Genomic DNA, 19,564 nt, shown 5'->3' on the forward strand with positions numbered 1-19,564 from the left:
TTGCCAGCAGTCTTAATGTGTTCTCTAATAAGCTCAGCGATCTTAACCTGAATTGAAATCCAGTACGCACACCTTAGAGAAGGTTGAGATGATGGTGAGTCAGATGTGTCAAGCTGGCCTAGCTCTGAATTGGATCTGTTCTGACATAAATGAAAAAGTTGCTTTCTTTGTTATCAGTAAGCCAGCACATTTCAAATAGATAGGCTTTCTGTACTAAGAAGCGATTCTTGAATCTTATAAGTTTGTTTTGTACTGGTTTTGATAATTATTAGTACATGAAGTATATTGTAACAAAATACATTGATTCTCTATAGTTAGGGAGCATAGCAGTACAGAAAATGATATGTAAAATGAAAGTGAAGAAATGTCGCTAATTTTTCTTTTCATTTTTTTTCTTAAACTGGGTAAGGAACTTACAGTATTTAACTCTTCACTTTTACTTAAACATGTAATATATTAGGCTGGGCAGTTTTTTTTTCTCTTAACTTAAAGTAATAGTAGTACTCTTTCATATTTACATATGAGGCGACATATGGATCAGCTGATTATTTTTTTTCCTTCCTGCTTTTAACTTCCTATATAAGAAAAAACTGTATTCACACCAAGTCCTTTCCATAATGGAAATTCTGTAGATAGATTCAACATCTCAGTAGGGATGTTTCCATGCATTTAATTAACGAACGTGTGTAGTTCACTGTCATTTTTTTTTAGCTATACTATTAACTGATAATGGAAATCAAGAATAGAAGGAATGGCCTTGCCTAACTATAAGCAAAAAAAAATAAATAAATAAACCCACAACTTCTTTTATAATGGAAAATCAAAAATGCCAGCATCGTTTCTATACGTGGGAGCATCACTGTAGGATAATTTTTTACTTTTTTGTATGAGATTGAATAAGTGGCTATTATGGCTACAGCAGGGAGCTCTGGGATCCACAGCCATGCTGCTGGCTACTTCAGCAGATATTGCACCAGCAGTGATGTGTGCAAAGCTGTTTCCACTGGGAATAGGGGCAGCAGAGTCAATCTAGGTCTTTCTCCAGAGGTTTTGGGGTAGGTAGCCCAGCTTGAATTTTAACTAGATTGTGTAGAATGTTCCACTACACCAAAAAGAAGATGGATAGGGAAGGAAAGAAAAAAACAGCAACACAAAAACAAGATAGAAAAATACTCAAGTCCTCAGTGTTATGCACCACATAATTTTGGCCTCTGATTTAAAGACTGATCAACTAACTGAAAGGTGTTGAAGACACAATAGGGTTGTGGTGTTTGTTGTGTTTGAGATAGTTGAATTGCTTTAAGTTTTGCTTTTTTAAAAAAGTAAAAATGATTTCTTGTGGGCATTTCTTTGAGGCTTATTGTCTTGGTTTGGCATATTCCTGTTCAGATTTTCTTCAGGTTTTTTTTAAAGGTGAGTGGCATAATTTGTGTGGTTTCAGAGCAGTCGGGCATCTTCCAACTGTATGGTGTAGAAAACAGCAGCAGAGATACCAGATTGCAAGACCACTTTCTATAGTGAAAGTGGATGTGTGCTTGTAAATTAGCTGTTGTTCAGTGTGCACCTTAAACATCTTTTGATGTTGAGACTTTTTGTACCCCTGTCCATGTTGTCTTGGATTTGCTGGTCCCAAAGAGGTGAGGCCAGCAATGCTTCCAGTGCCTCTCACTGCAGGTGGAAAATACAGCAGAAGCTGTTAAAGCTGTTTTGAAGTGTTAAAGGTAGTGGAGGATGAGTACATAAAATTTATTAATAAAGTGCATGCATAAAAGATTCATGAATTATTGCAAGTTACAAGATTAATGGCCAGATGTATTCAAAGAACTCTTGCTGAGATTGCATTTCTGAAGTAACCCAAAAATCCTTACCAGTGGGGTTCGCTACTTGAAATATATGTTGATAGCTCACTAATTCATATGGCTCCCCTATTATACCATTTATATGCATTTGCACAAAAATGCAGATACAGTAATTTATCTTGGTGGTTTAGAATAGTTGCTTGCCAAAAAATAGTTAATGATAGAAAAGGTATACAAAAGAGAGACGTAATTTGTGACCTATGCTTCATATAGCAGCTCTCAAATGTGGTTCATGCATTTTAAACATCAAGGCTAATTCCAGTTTGTAATGTGAAGATGACAGCTAGTAATAACATTTAAAAAAAGACAGCAGCAATCAAATGTACAGTATAAAAGTGAAAAACAGGTGCTTGCATATACAGGTTGAAGTTTATGTTCCTAGATTAAATCATGGATTAAGGAGTGTGAATCACATTTAATGCTCGTTTTAGTATCATTAGAATTGAAAAATCTCTTCATAAATACTTAGAAATGAGAAAAAATACTTCTTGCTTCAAGAGTTTAGTAAAAGTCATCGAGCATCATTGGATTTATTTGCCATCTTGCAGAGGTATATGGAAAGCTATGTTAGTGAATCAGTAATGCAGAGTTGTACGTGGTTGAGTACTAACACATATGAAGAGCTTAAGTGTGCTTATTTTACTTCTATCACACCTAATCCGTCAAAGAGCACTGTTATATAGAATCATTTATCAATGAATCAATGGCCTGGGTTGAAAAGGACCACAATGATCATCTAGTTTCAACCCCCCCTTATGTGCAGGGTTGCCAACCACCAGACCAGGCTGCCCAGAGCCACATCCAGCCTGGCCTTGAATGCCTCCAGGGATGGGACATCCACAACCTCCTTGGGCAACCTGTTCCAGTGCATTACCACCCTCTGAGTGAAAAACTTCCTCCTAATATCAAACCTAAACCTCCCTTGTCTCAATTTAAAACCATTCCCCTTTGTCCTTGTAAACAGTCTTTCCTGCTCCTGTTCATATGTTCCCTTCAAGTACTGGAAGGCCACAATGAGGTCTCCCCAGAGCCTTCTCTCCTCCAATCTCAACAAGCCCAGTTCCTTCAACCTTTCCCCTCCTAGGAGAGGTGCTCCAGCCCACTGATCATCATAGCGGCCCTCCTCTGGACGTGCTCCAAGAGCTCCAAGTCTTTCCTGTATACTGGGGGCCCCAGACCTGGACACAGTACTCCAGATGGGACCTCACAAGAGCTTAGTAGAGGGGGACCATCACCTACCTCCCTGTATATTTGATGGTCAAGAGTAAAAACTTTATTACTTTAAAGCTATATAATTAAATACATCTGTCTGTTTGAAATTATTTTTTAGATATCTGCTTACATTACATTCCACTTGATACAAATACTGCAAAATTTGAATATGGATGCATCTGAAAATTACCTCATGATGATTTTTTTATTGTTTGTAATTTGCCTCCAAATCACTTCGTTGTTGTCTTTGTTTTCATAACGTTCTGAATGTGCATAAAAAGGCTCTGTTAATTAACACTCGGTTTGTCTAGTTGAATTCCAATTTTGTAGAATTAAAATTAACATACCTTCAATTTTTCATCTCTGTAGTTACCATGAAGTACAAGCTAGTGCACTTATTTGCCAAATATCCTTGAAATAGAAGTAGTCATTTTCTTTTCTTAAAAAAATAAAAAATATATAAAAAAAAATTGCCCATGCAACGTGCAACATTTGGCTTTTTGAAACCAAAATGCAGAACATATTCTAACTGAGCCCAAAGCTCTGATGAGAGTGTTGTGAGGAATGTCTCAGCAATGTCTCAGACGTTTACACAAATGAGCAGCTGAAAGGAAGATGAATTTAGCTATTTCTGCTACTGGAACTACACACATTTTCAACTTTTAAAATACTTAAGTTCTGATGACAAATTCTAATGTGGCTTGATTGTTGTCTATTTTGTAAGCATCATTTAAGCCAAGCTCATATTTTGCATGAGTTTTACATAGAGAGAACAACGATGATAGTGAAAAGTGCTTAAAGTATGCAAAGAGTGTTCAGCTAATAAATAATGAATAACTAATTGCTTGTATCTTTTTCTGGCTAATTGTTCCCTATTTACAGTGAATCTGAAAATCTTAGCTACTCATCTAATTGTCTAGAAAGATTTAAAAACTCTTTGTTTCAGCTATTTCATAACTTAATCTCACCATGTTAAATCACTTACAGAGAGACAATACTGAAACGTTTAGTTCCATTTAGTGTAATAACACTTTTAACTAAGAGCATAATTCCGTAATTGTTTCTTGACAACACTTTAAGCAACATCATTCATTTTAAATTTTGCATTTATATTGCTTCTGTAAACTGATCTTTCCCTTGCTAAAATGAATAGTTCTTTTTCAATATATTTGCTCTTAGCACTGTTATTTTCTCTTGACCGTGGCAATCTTTATGGGGAAGAGGGAAATGATAATTAAATTCTTTCCATGTAATAAATTAGTAGGCAGGCTCACATTGTTCAGGACAGATATTCAATCTGTGTTCTGGTCTGTCCTTTATGATGTGTAACACCTAACAGGAGGCAAATACCTTTTATTTTTATATTACAGAATATTTGTATGCGCAATTATGAGAGCAAACACAATTTAGAAGTTATCTGTTCTTTGTTCTTATGTTTAAGTATTACACTTATGTTTATTTTGAAGAGGAAAACAAAGGAAAGGTTTTTTTTAGGAACGATAGACTTGTTAGAATGTAGACTTATGAACTTAATATAGAAAGTTATATATTTCCGAAGTTCTTTTTCCATCTTAGACTGAATTATAAATTGAGGAAAAATGTTCAGACTTGAAGTACACTTCAGTTCCTTTCTTACTTAATAAAATAGAGATGGAGAAGTTAGTACTATTTGCATCCATAGAAACGTGACAGTCATGTCAATTTGGCCTCTGTAAGCTGTTTTTTATTAGAAATCCTTACCATGTCACTCTTTGCTTTAGTTGACTGCACTCTGAAATTCTACTTGTTCCATTAAGAAAATAGCAGTATTTTTAATTTCCAAAACTAATATTTGGTCACAACCTCCTGAATTCTGCTGTGTTGTTGGTGGAGCCTGAATGTCACAGAAGCATTGCTTTTGATGACTAATTAGATATCCAGGGAATTTAACCTCCATGTGTCATTGTCATCAAGCTGATGATCTTGATGAAGAATGCCTGCCAATTACAGTTGTAGAAATACCAAAATAACATAGACATTATTTGTGTGATTGCTAAATAGTGGTTAGGCGTTGCAATTATTATCGGAATAGTCAGCTAGTAAAATTCTCAGATATGTACTGCTTTTTCTGGTTGGTTTTTTTTTTTTTTTTGGTCGAAGAACACTTCTTTTATGAGTTGAGTGAAAGGATCATAGAAATCAAAGAGCAAAATACAGAAGTTAATTCCTGATCTGCACTGACTTGACCTGGAGGTCCAGCAATAACATGAAACAAGAATCCTTTACTATAATACTTTTCAGCTTCTGGATATCAGTTGTTAGTCAGTTCTGATGCTAACGATTTACAAGGAATAATTGTGGTTAGATCCATGTGAACACCTTTGCATCATTATTTTTTTAAGTGATCATTAATCCTTCTACGCTTTTACCTGAGGATTTTGTTTGTTCAGGAATACCTCAGTGCAAGAATGAACCATGTGGGAAAAGTACAACCAGATTCTAATTTTGGTGTGTGAAAACCTAAAATAAAGAGAATGCAGGGAGGTTTATCATTATCATATTACAAGGGCATTTTAGAAAGAAATAAGAATTAGATTCTGTATGGGTAGGGCAAAGAGAAATAGATTCTCTGATGATGGACACAGTGAACTGCTTTGAATAGAACTGTCTGAACTTGCTGTGTTCTTAGCTCCCTTTTTTTTTATGGGTTAACTTCATTCAGATGAGCAGAGTTGTTTGAGATTATGCAGTTGAACTGCTAGAGAATTGGAAAATAATATAATAATAATTATAACTGTGAAGCATGTAATTTGTCTGGAATTCACTTTTTGTACTAAGTTCACTTTTTAATTATTCCGAAGTTTGTATGTCTTCGATAGGCAGCGAGTTGTAGCTTTAGCTAATCTAGTAGCTAATGTGTAATGGTCTCGGCCTTTTGGATGAGGTTTTATCAATAGTTTCTGGAGATGAATACTCATTTCCTCTCCCAACGAGCTATCCATATATTTTCACATTTGCCTAACACATATTTGGATTTCTATTTAAAATATGACTTCTGGCATATTCCTACTGAGAAGCTGCTGCATTAGACTGATCATTTTAAAAAGTTACTGAGTGGAATACAAATGCAGTTAGAATTAGATCCCTTGCTTGCGCATATACTTCTAGTTGATAATTCTGATTTCTCATAAAACAGAAGCTTTGTCAAAGACTTAGTAGAAAACTGAATTATTTACTGTATCTGTGCGTTGTGTAGCATTCTCATCCTCACCTTGTTTTGTTGTGGTGTAATTAAATGTAAATCTGGATCTTTCCAGAGGGATGAAAATTCCATAACAAAAGACATACTTTCTCCATTTACTTTTTTGTTAATTATGTCATCTTACACGTCATAAATTGAAGAAATTTGAAAGTTATCTTGGAACATGTCCTCAGTAGAAGGAAACTGTTAGACTTCAATACATTTGCTCACTAGATTTTAACGTATGAGGGCTGATTCAAAAGTAATGACTCCTGTTTTGTTACGTTGGCCCACAACATTGGAGGTGAATATTGGTGCTACGGCAGGGGACACTGAACCTTCCTGCCAGTATTTTGTCTTGTTGCTGTGCAACAGATGGCAGTAGAGGGGCTGTCTGATACAGTGGTGGACTGACATGGAAATGTGGATAAAGCAAAGGTATGTCTCTGAATTCCTCCATGTAGAAAAATGACACCTACTGACATACATTGACAGTTGAATGTTTATGGAGACCAACTAGTAGATGTGAGCCCAGTGATGCAGTGGGCAGTGTATTTCAGCAGTGGTGACAATGACAGTGGGTCATCTCCACTGGTGCAGATTTTTACAAGTGCGGCATGCGTGCTCTTGTTCATCGCTGGTGAAAATGCAGAGCTCATGGTAGTGACTCTTGAAAAATACTGTTTTGTAGCTGAAAATTTGCTCTATCAAATAGTGTCTGTTGTTATTCCCATGGAAATACTTTGAAGGCATTACTTTCAACGTGACCCATGTACGTCCAAGTTTACTTTCAAAAAATTAGGTCTGGTTTGGGTTTCTAGAGGTTGTCTGTCTTGAGGATGTTTTCTTTTTTCCTTTCCCTTCATTTCTTTGCAGGATTTTGTTTTCTCTTGTGTGCAGTTCTGAATGTTTTCAGTTGACCGTTCTAAGAATCCTCTAAAGTAGAAACCAGAACTTGAATTCCAATAAGTATTCATTTCTGTTTCTCTGTTAGGGTTGATGTGACCACAATATCTGTGGTCTGCTTGAGGTGTCTCTAGAAGGTATTTGACAACAAAATTACTGTTCCTTACTATTGCAAAAACATTAGAATAGAATGACAATATGCTTCTTGAACACAGTTCATGATGTTTCAAAATGTTATGCCTGTCTTGCGTTGTCTAGACTGAAAAAGAACAGCTATAAAAAGAATGACAAATAAATGTTTTTCTTCTTTTTCTGTACTGAATTTATTTTAAGGCGATGCAACTCCTCTCTGTAAAGCTTATGAGATGACACTGAATTGAAATCAAAATCAATATTTGTAATAGGTAACTGTCATAACATCAATACTATATTTCTTAATCTTCACTTAATGTTATAGATATGAAATCATTCTCTGGGGCTAGTTCTGAACAGTGTATGAAGTGAAAAGTCCTGATCAATGCATGCAGTACATTCAGGTGGCAAATGCAGGTAACATGCATGTGGCAGGGGGGGTCCCTGCATGTGGCAGAGGTGTTGGAGATCCTTGAAGTCCCTTCCAACCCAGGCCATTCTGTGATTCTGTAACATCTAAAATGTTCATGTCTGATGCTGCCTGACAGTCTTAGTTTCATTTGAGAGGGCATGAGATCTGCACAAATTAAAAAATATCTATTCCTATTGCAAATTAGTTGCTTCCTCTCACAATGACTACGTAAGTTCTCATCTTCAGTCAGATTAAGTCTTCAAGTTTAACTGATGCCTATTATTACATTAATGTCAGGTAGACATATTTAGGACAGGATTCCTTTGTACCTTCAGTTACTTCCTGTATGTATTGCAGATTGCCACCTTCTAACTGCAAATCTTGACACACAAGTATTGGACTAGAAACCAATTTTATGCACTACATTACTTTGATTGACAAAGACAATGCGTTAACTAAAGAGCTTATCTGTTTACACTGATGTAATTTCTACTGATGATAATGCCTGTTCCATGTAATGGTAACTTTTTTCTCACTGAAACCTCTGGAAGAAAGGTTTGAGCAACTGTCTGGACATTTGGCTGAATTTTAACTTTAATACTTTGTATCTTAAAAATAGTGAGAAGTGCATTTTCTCTGTAATGGTGGCCACCATGTTCCTGATGAACAGTAAAACTGTTTTCTATATTGTGTTATCCTTTTTCAATATATTAGTAACAAAAAAAGGGGGGGGGGGGGGGGGAGAACACGAAAATAAATGCACATAATTATTCCAGTTTGAATGATTTTAGGAGGGGGTAACTTTAATTTACGGGCTGAGCAATCACTTCTAACTAAACCTGATAAAGAAAAAATGAGAAACTTCACAGGGAAAAAGGAGGAAGAGCTTCTTACAGTCTGCAGTTGTTATTATGGCTGTTTGTTAAGAGTTGCATGTGAGCTTTCTAGAAATTCAGTGAGTTTCAAGGGTGCTTGATGTAGTAAAGAGTGTTTGGGAAGCACAGTTAATCTGAGATTTCTATTAAATTCTGATATGTAGACTTATATAAAATCTGTATTATCCTTGACCTCTGTGAAATAATAGCAGTTTTCCCAAATGTGGGGCAGTATGAGACAAGCATATCTATTATACCGATTTATTATACCCAATTATGTACTTCTGAAAATCTAAGTTTCTTCACTGTCATTTGTACAATTGAGCCATAAAAAGTAGTATAATGTAGTTGCGAAATTAGAAGAGTTCTAGTGGAACTAAATTTTTTCTATTAGGCTGGAGTATTTTCTGTTGTTTATGTTGGATTTGTTTTGTTTGCTTTATTCTCCAGTTGATTGATATCAGTAGGGGTTTCTGAAATGCTATATCTTACTCTTGGAACATCCTTTATTTTCCTCCTTTGAGAAGGGTATATTTGGGGTTGATGAGAGGAAGCTAGGAGACCTAGCAGCATATGATCTGTAATAGTTTATTGCGAATGAAATAAATTACAACTTCGATATAGACACATTCATAATTACTTTGGCTACTTCAAATAATGTTAAAACGGGAGTGGAAAGCAGAGATCACTAACCTTTAATTTGTACAGCTGTCCTAAGAAGCAAATTTTCTTTCAAAGTTTTGCAAATTTTTTATAATAAGGTGAAAGCCAACTGAGAGGAGGAGATGTTATCAGTTTCTCTTCACTTTAAGAAAAAGGTGTATTGTAAACAACTGCATATTAACACTTCAGTCTCATTTATTGCAAACTTCTCCAATACTTGTCTTAGAGGCAGCCTGCACAAACTGACTCAGAAACTAATTGGCCCAGATGAAAGAAAGTAGACAGCAGTAACTCAAGCAGACTACATAGCCTGTTCTCTAATTGCTTTTGACAGGGAAACAAAAAAAAGGAACTTGAAATATTACAGATAAATGTTAGCCACCACTGTGTACTTAATGGAGCTATTTGTAATGAATATTTTAATACTCACTGAAACAAATGTTGATCTGCAGGTGTTACTAACTTGTCTTCTTTTGTCTCTGTCTCTGCATGAATTTTGATGGACTGAATCTTGATGGACTGTGACTATGTAAAGCATGCCTGATTTTTTTATTTTTTTAAAAGTAAATCAGAAACTGTGAAAAATACGTGAAAATCCAAGAGCTTCTAAGCTTTGCAACTCTATCACTAGGTGGCATTTACTGAAAGCAGCACAGCAGAATGTAGGTTTTACATCAGTTAAACAGTAGATTCGACTGTCATATTTTAGACTATGATAAACTCCTTTAAATCCTGATGCTTCCTTCATCTTCATTTGTTATGAGTTGACAGTGCCATTAAGAAAGTTTGGGGGCTCTTACTTTCTCATTTTGAGGTATGCTGATTTGACTTGCATGAAAAAATCTTACTACCCTTGGTGCCTTGTCCTTCATTATTTGCATTCAAAAATAAGTAGGAACCTAGAATGTAAAATCATTTTAAGAGTGCTTGTTTTTACACTGTTTTCTGAACGAAACAAAACAAGAAAAGGCATATTTTTCATGAATATTGTGAATATGAAAACCGTGGGTAATTTTAGCTAGTTACATAACCTTGACTACAACTACTTCTGCTATAATAATACACCCACACAGTGCCTCTGTCAGTTCGCTCTGGGGTTGTCTGCTGATCAGCTGATTGGAGATGGGCCCTCTCAAACTTACTGCAAACAAAACTGGGGGAAGGGAGAAAAAAATCAGGCTTGGGTTTGCGGTAACAATTTGCCTGGTTAAAAAGCATGAAGGCTAGAGCTGTTTGCAGGTTTTGAATAATGTGTTTCCTAGTTGGTGCTATTTTTTGTGACATTGTTGAAATACACAATCTGCCAATGCTGCTGTTTTCTCAGACGTAACTTTTCACACATCTCTGACAAATATTTATAGTTTGGGGTTAGCTTGAAGCAGGCCTGGTGCTAGTAGCAATGTTGAGGGGGAACCTGTTTTCACTCTGAATTAGTTACAGCAATTCTCACATCATTGATGCTGAGGAGTAGTTATATTTATTTTGTGTTGTCACTAAATGTGCAATGTACACAAAACAAATTCATTCGGCATTAACTGGTAAGAATTTCACGGTGCCATCTGTATGTGAGGGCTCCCATAGCATCTGTTCTTTGCCATGCAGCTTGACTGGGCCTATCAAACCATCCTGACTGGGAAGGCTTTTCTCCACAGGAGTGACCTGTGAGAATAGGCGTATGCTCTGAGGAGGAAAATAAATGCCTGATACTGATTCCTTTCCCTAACAGAAAGGGGGGAAAAAGTTTAAAATAAGAACAGTTGAAGCCGGAACTGAGACATTCAAGACTTATTTAATCTGTCTGTTGTCTACTCACACCTTGGCAAACATAAAACCTGTTGTTTTCAAAAGTCCGTTGAATCCTCGCTTTTATCCAAGTCAGACCAATGGCAAGAGCTGTGCTGAGCAGCAGTGGGTGCTTTCTTCCTGTATGATGCCCGCAGGCCTATGTGGAGAATAGCGTAACTGTCTAGGTTTATTGATAAAGATGTTGAAGAGCATTGATCTCAAGATGGACCTGTGGGGGATGCCACCATGGCTTTCCTCCACCTGGCCATGGAGCCACTGACAGCAATCCTCTGGCTGCGACCATCCAGCCAATTCTTTATCCTCCGAACAGTGCAGCCTTCAAATCTGTATCTCTCCCATTTTGAGATGGAGTGTGACCATGTCAAAGACCTTGCACAAGTTCAGGCAGATGACATCACTTGCACTTCCTTTCTCTACCAATGCTGTCACTCCATCATAGAAGGCCACCAGATTGGTCACAGTCTGCCCTTGGTGAAGCCATGTTGGCAGTCTCTGACCTCCTTCTTTAGCATGTGCCTTTATATCTCTTCCAGAAAGATATGCCTTATGGTCTCCCAGGCACAGACATAAGGTTTATTGACTTGTAATTCCTGGGTCTTTCTTTTCCCTTTCTTAAAAATGGGAGCGATGTTTCCCATTTTCTAGTCGCTGGGGAACTTTGCCTGACAGACCTGACTTTTCAAATATGGAGAGTGGCTTGAAAACTACATCAGCTGGTTCCTTCAGGACCTAAGAGGCATGTTGTCCAATCTCATAGACTTCCACTCTCATGAGGTAGTCTCCAGCTTGTTCTGCTCTTACAGCTGGGGGGAATTTTGCTCTCCCAGCTCCCACCCAAGGATTCAGGGATGTGAGAGGCATGGGAAGCCTATCTGCAAGTGAAGATTTTCAGAAGCATTTAACTTCTCAAAGAATATCCTGAGTTGGAAGAGAACTATAACAATTATGAAGTCCAACTTGTGCCTAATCTGTAAGAAGAAACAGAAATTAAGATTTTTATTCACAATAATCCACTAAAATAGAAATAGTAACACATTTTTCCCTAGCTATATTTATTTGGCAAAGTGATAGTAGAATCTATTAAGATCCTTTACTTTCACTTTTCTTTCAATTTTTGGTTAAGTTGGTAACCTCCAAATTTTCTGAAGTGAATTTTTAATTATTTTTATACAGTTCATAGCATTGAATGAACTTATGAATGCTTTTAGATCACTGTTATTAGTAGTATTTTTTCAAGGCACTCAGATGTACTGGCAACATAACTTAGGTGGTACCTGACTAGCAAGAAGCTTGTAATATAGTCACATCAGACAATATTCTGGAAGTTCCATCGAACTACAGTGGATTCAGTTGTTTCATTCATAGCATTCTGTTTTGTTTCACTTCACTTCTAACCATCATGAGTTCTGAGTGAATGCAAATACATATTCTCATTTTAGAGTATGAAATATCATCTACAGTGTTCAGAAAATACTGCAGTAGTGATGGTATGATGTTCAAATAGCACGTGCTTCTATGTAATAATAGGCCTAGTTTGGGTTTGGCAATATATATGTGACATTGAAAAAGGGGATAATCCTCATACAAAGCTGAATATTCAAATGAATAATTACATATTTACACAATTTTTTGTAAGACTAACCCTTTCCCTAGTGAGCACCATGTAGCTTCTGAGGTAGAGAGGTGTAAGGGAACTGATCATGGTCTGATCACACCTGGTGAAGGGGTGGCTGGCCCAGGAAGCACAGATGTAAGCAGTTCACTTGTTTTTCCCATGTGACTTTGGGCACATGTCGGGACTAGCCTCCAAAAGGAGAACACCTTCTGGATGAAGGCTACTTCCTGAGGAGTGTCCTGTAGCCAGAGACCCTATCATGAGTTGGATGAGTCTTCCTATGTATGATTATTGATATTCCTAATGACACTTTGCCTGGTATTGCAAAGAACTTACCAGGAAAAATTTCACTGCTTCCAAGGACCAACAAAGAGGGGTAGTTTTGTTCTTCAGTTTTGAGAAATGATAGATCTTGTATGGAGATTTCAGGTATATTGAGAGATTTATAGGTTACATCTGAGGAGTGCTTTTTTTTTTCCTTTCAGAAAAATTTCCTGGATCCAAAATATCACAAGTTAGAAAAGAATAAATGGAAGCCAATAAGGGGAACCAGCAAAGCCTGTGTTTGCAAAAATATCCATAACTAGGAGACTACAGTATTTTTGATGAAGTGTGGTTCAAAACTGGTTAATGTCCTTATTACAAGAGTCTAAGACAAAGCTGGGCTGCCAGCATTTGAGGCTGGTGTCCTGATAGGTAGCATGCTGCTACAATTCAGTGGGAGAAGAAATGAGCTGTCTTTCCCTTCTCATGCCCTTGCACTGCTGATGACAAGATCTGAAATCAGAGCCTTCTTCCAGAAAGTATTTTTCTCCTATGCAAAGTGAGAAAAGTTTTTTGAAAGGTTTTTAGGGGTAGAGGTGGGGAAGTGTTTTATTTTCAACCCACATAGATTATTTTGCAGCCTGTGCAGCTAAGTTATAAGGTACTCCGTATAACAGTCAGCCAGCAGGAAGAGTACAACCACCCTATGGAGGCACCTGGGAAAGGTTTCTCCTTGTTATTTTGACTCTGCTTCTTCCTTCTGGGCCAAATGCACTGTACAGATATAGTGAGATACAGTCAGTTTGCAAATCGGGTTTGTGTGACAGGAGGAGGACAAGGCCTGCCACTGGAATATTGTTACCACTGTAGAATCAGAGTTGAATGCCTATGTTATGTTTGGTTGAAATGTTCTTCAAATGTGAACTGGAATTCTATAGGGTTTTTTGGGGGGATGTTTTTTTGCTTGTTAGTTTTGAACTCCTTTGGAACTGTGCTTTAGCTTTTGTCCTGAGAGTTGCACCTGCTGCAATTTATTTGAGAGAGGATTATGAAATAGAGTGAAGCGGTTTTAATTCTTTTTAACAAACATGCAGCAAATTACATGAATTTGTTTAAACCTAGATTTATGTGTACATTTCACAGCTACCCATTATTGTTTTAGTGTTCATATGGAGGTTTTTTGCACCATCCTGATATTTTTGAGTCCTAGTCAAATCTTTTTTTTCCTCTTGTATTATGTGGTTAATGACCTGGGAAGGCAGATCGCACTACACTGCTTTGGTGGTGCTTTTGTGCAAATCTACAGCTTCCCTCTGTATGAACCTTCAGCAGTATGTCCAGTGTTGTACGCAAGCAATATCTCAGCAGTATCAATGCCTTATGCCTTTCTCAGTCTGGAAAGGACTTGTCACTTTTTCCATCCTATCTTTGTTTCTTCTTTCATGTAATTTGTTTTCCCTTTCTTCCCTCAAACTCAGGAAGATGTGTGCCTGTGCCTTTGTCTTCCCATTTGTCTTCCATCTCAGTCTACTACTTTCTCCTCTTCTATCATTGTTTTCTTTCCTTCTCTTCCCTACCACAGTGTCACTCACTGTAATATTCTCTTTTTTTCTTTCTCATTTCTGCTCTTTTTCTGCTCTTTTTCTACACTCTTAGTTCTTTACCAGTCCTCAAAAGCATTGTATTTTTCCTCAATAACTAATAAGACAGAGTTAGGTGAGAAGAACAGGAATGTTCTAGCAATAGCTATAATGCCTTAATGTTAATGAGTGAAAAGAAAGGAGAAAAATCAAGCTTTTTCTTTTTTTTTTTTTACTTAAGCATTTATGATGAGAGAACAGTTCAGACTAACAATAAAATGAGAAACATAAGGAGCTTTCTCCGTCTGGAATTCAGTCTGAGCCTGTGGCATCAGTAGAAATGCAGTAGGTTTTTCATAGAGCTGTTCGTCCTTCTGTCTTCTGTGCAGCAAATGCAATCCCCACCTGTGTACTCTTGTATCTCAGGAAGCAGAAGGGGGGAACAGACTTCAGATTAAATGTTTTTGGTATGTTATACACCATCTCCTATTCTTGAATTTGCCTTGAAACTTTACCAAACATCCTCAAAATGTTATGCTATTTTGGAAGAATTTAGTTGTACTTTTCTTTTTTTTTTAGTATTCTGAATGCTGAAGTCTGCCATTTGTGCTGAGCTTTTGAATAGATTCATTAGAGTTTTGAGAAGCCTAAGATGGTATGATTATGGTGATTTGACTCAGGCTCTGCAGTAAAATCTCAGGGGTAGCATGAGGAAGAGGGAGCTTTAACAGTATTTGGATAAAGTTAACACACTTCTCATCAGTATATTTATGACAGGTGGACGATGAATTGCATGTTACATATTGCATTACATAAGCTATAGACTTAAAATTATTGGCTGTCTGTGAAAGCAGTCTATTGTATTTCCTGTCAGCTTGTGAATGTCTTGGATGACCTCACTGACTAAAAATCAAAGCTAGGGCACTCAAATAGCATTCAGTCATTGTATTGCATTGATTTCTTCTTTCCTCCTCAGATAAGCAAGAATGGTAAAGGAGCATTTCTCAGCAGTTGTAGTAACTGGTAGAGTATTGTAACAATGTGCTGGAAATCTCTAAGAATAGTGAATCGATAGAGGCAGAGTATCAATGATGTGACTGTCTATGGCCTTTTTTGTTCCCAGTGCTCCCGTCGTTGCTGGTATTCATTTTCACTCACTGAAGCAAATTCTGGTCTTCTCTAAATCTGCATTGTTTGACTGCTAGAAAATAAAATACTAATTTTGATGGTTTTACTTCCTAAAGTGTAGTGTTCAGATGAATATGCGGTTGACCAATGAAGGAACTGTCACCTGCCTTAATACCATTGTTTAACAGTTTTCAGCTCATATATGGGAAAAATCCCTTTCCCTTTTTCCTTTTTTCTTCTTACTTGATTGTTCCTGGTAGTCAAACATAATTGCTTAATTATTGTTTAACACAGCTCAAAGCAACAATGATTAAGAGAACAAGATGTCTTCTCTTTCCCTTCTTGTTTTCCATGCTGTCTTCAGCAAATAGCTCCATCACAGTTTGAAGTCTTTTGTCACAAACGCTAGATTCCTTTCATTGTCTCTGCAGTTATTTGAATATTCTATTCATTTTATGTATTCTTTTTATCATTACATTAAAGAAAAAGATTATTTGCTTATTTTAAATTAAAAATTTTAATCTGAAGATACAGCTCATTTCCCGTATTCCTGAGGTGCCAGCTCACTTTTCTTCAAAGTCTTCTAACTTTGAAAAATGAGTTCTACAAATGGGTTGTGCTTGCTTTTGAGGAGCAGTTTCTAAGCCACTTGCATCAGAACCACCCCCTATCTGCATCTGTGAATGGCAGAATGCAGATAGGAAAGGCAAGGCCTTGGTGTTGTAGTACGTAATAGGAGAGACTGTGGAGACTCCATCCTTGGGGATGATTCAGTTTTTGACTAAGTTGCCCTGGGTAGCCTGCTCCAAGTGGCCCTGCCTGATAAGGAGGTTTGACCAGACAACCCCCAGAGATGCCTTGCAGCCTCAACCACTCTGTTGAAAGTGCTATTTATTCACTGCTTCAAGAATAAGAGGGACTAAAGATTCTCCAACCATGTAGGAATGGATGTGTCAAGTAGTGGAAGATTCTTAACCTATTCTCCAGGTTTTCCATGGGAAAATGGCTCATGTAACTACGTCATTCAATTTTTATGATACACAGACATACATACATATATACACACACATACTGTCTGTATGTGTTGTCAATTTAGTCCACATAAAATCCTCTCACTGGTGGTCAGCCCACGTTACTAAAAACTGGGTTTTGTATTAACACTGCTGTTTGCTTTCCGAATAGTCTTTATAGTATATCAGATTATTATTTTTTTCCTGTTGCCATTTTTTACTTAATATGTTAGGTGGTATTTGAGGTGAGGTTGTTTTGTAAAGAACAAGGAATGGCAACATAATGCTTGTTTTTTGGTTGAAAATAAATAGGAATTTCATTTGAACAGTGGGTTGCAAACCAGCCAGTTCACTTTATTAAGTAACTGAGAAAGTTGTCTGGTATCTGCTGGCCATTAATAATAGCATTTTGTTCTCTTGAATCCTGATTGTGTGTTGCTAAGCATTCTTTGGTGTGCCACTTACTTGTATTAGCCTTGTCACCTGATTAAATCTTAGAAATGGCCTTTGTGAGATGATTAGCTCCATTAATACTGTGCTTTTGTTCCTAGTCATAATTTTCTGTGAACTCTAGCCTGGAATAATACTTTTAAAGTCAAATGTGCAGTTAGCTAATTCAAGAGACTTATAGTCGCAGTTACAAAGCTGGATGCTCACACTACCAGAAATACATCAGAACAGTAAGATCCCTTTGTGAATGTGTTCTAGTTAAAACAATTTCTATGCAGAGGTAAAAGATGCTATAGGACAAGAAAAACACATAATTCTTATAAGTCAGTATCTTTTTTTTCTGACATGACAGAGGGCCTTCTATAGATCTCAGTGTGTTTGTTATCTTAGATGATAACATACAGAAAAAGGGTCTGTTGCCTTTCAGTCCAGGCCCAGCATTTTGAGGAGAACATATATTTGCAGTGGTAAATGATAGCAACGTTACCTCGGTAAGAGTATGTGGGATCCACACTATGTTTCAAATTTAGGTTCACCTGTAATTCTTCCACCTTGAAATAAAAGAAGTAAACATACTATATCTTTGTTGTGCAGTTGAAAGAATTACCTTCCTGGCCTCTTGATTGTTCCTATTGCCTCAAAGTAAAAACACCTGCAAGGGTGTCCGTGGGAAGCTGAAGGATCTGTTACAGGCACAGCAGTATGATATGAAAATAGCAGCTGAGTGTTCTTGGCACTGTACAGCACCCAGACAAATGTCATTTAGTTTCCACTACTGTTCTGTCTGTAAATCTGTGTTAAGAGAGCGTTGTGTGTTTTTCTGGTTCTGTTCTGTTTTTTTTTTTTTTTTTAAGCAAAATCTTGCTTATTGTAAGGAAATCATGCAGGCCACTAAGATGGGCTCTGTTTTAGATGAGGAGGTTGTCACTGTCAGATTAGTATTGTTATATAAACTTGTCAGTGCAAGCATCTAGAGTACTTGCACAAGTGCTTGAAATTACTTCTATATAAGAACTGCAATGGAAGAGATTTGTGTTTGCAAATATAGCAGAGAATTGCCTGAAATTTTTCAAAGTTTCAAATATTCTAATTTTGTGTGTAGCTCTCTTTTTCCTCAGGAGATCCTTTTTTATTAGCACGATGAACATGAATTAATTGGTGATTAGGAGTTCATTGTCTAGCATAGATCCTTTTGGAAAAGTGATTTAAAAAAAAAAAAAACACTAACAAAAAAACCCTCATACTGTTGTGAATGTGCTGTACATTAGCCTGGGGTAGAAAAGAAATAAGTTGGTCACAAGAAGGCATGCAAGCATTTCTGCCTCTCCTTTTCTCTGTTAATTCCACATATTCTTCTACCTCCTTTTATGGTCTTTTTTTTTTTTTTTTTTTTTTTTTTTTTTATTAGAGATTATTAAGCAGAAATAGCTATTCATGTGTAATAGTTTATATGAAGTTGTTGAAGAAGTTTGTATACAGCATGAGATTAAATGTGTATATTTCACCAGTAAAATTCATTTTCTTTATCCCATCTTCTGCTAATGGGTTCTAGCATGTGGTTGAAAGAAGTTAAAACCTGTATGATAAACATATTACTTGAAAAGAGAGAAGAAACACCTGCAAGGAAAAAAATATAATTGTAACAGCTTTAGTATCATTAATTACCAAAAGCATTGGATCTCCTTCATGTTTTGATGCTTCCTGGTGAAGCAAGAAGCATTATTAGGGATAGATAGCAATAGCACTCTAGAAAGCTCATTGTAGCCAACACTCATATTAGTTACAGAACACATGTAACGCCCAGCTTTTATGAATGTTTCTAGTAGTATCATCGCATTGTAAAGCTTTTTACTCCTGAACCTCTGATAGCAATTAGAATCTGCTCTATCCAGTATGAAGACTTTGATTATGAAATACCAGCTGTGGTATTATTTTTCTCACAAGTATACTGAATTGTTGCAAAAGGACAACAGTCTTGAAAAAGGCACTTTTAATGTCTGCTATTGAGGTGACTTCTTAAGAAAAGATGTATTTGTCTTGACTTGTCTCCTTGGAGGAACGGGGGGAGGGAAAGCAAAGTGCATTATTAATGCTGCGCATTTCTCATGTGGCTCATCCATACCAGTCTTTCAAATTCATCTGAATCCATTAATGTTATTAATTGCTGAACATCTCATATGGGAGTTGAATATCCCTTTTTATTTAAGAAGTGTACAGAATTTTACTGTAAAGCAGAAGACAGATAGCTCTGAGTGAGCTTTGTTTTAGTATAAGCATTCTGCTGCCTTTTTTAAATTATGCCCTTCTAGTTTGTTTTAACATCATCATCCTGAGAGGTCTAACTTTTTGTTTTATTCCACAAATGTTGTCTAACATTTCTGAGCAATTGCTTATTAGGTTCTGTGGTTAAAGCATCTTTATTTCTCTACGTA

At 36.7% G+C, this 19,564-nt stretch overlaps 1 protein-coding gene across 12 annotated transcripts in view; it reads left to right on the forward strand.

The window, feature by feature from the left end:
* DMD (dystrophin) overlaps window positions 1-19,564 on the forward strand; it is a 1,153,352-nt gene that overhangs the window by 261,501 nt on the left and 872,287 nt on the right. The window lies entirely within an intron of this gene.

The sequence above is a fragment of the Phasianus colchicus genome, chromosome 1 (genome assembly GCF_987193195.1).
Source record: "Phasianus colchicus chromosome 1, bPhaCol1.hap1.1, whole genome shotgun sequence".
In the NCBI taxonomy this organism is placed as follows: Eukaryota; Metazoa; Chordata; class Aves; order Galliformes; family Phasianidae; genus Phasianus; species Phasianus colchicus.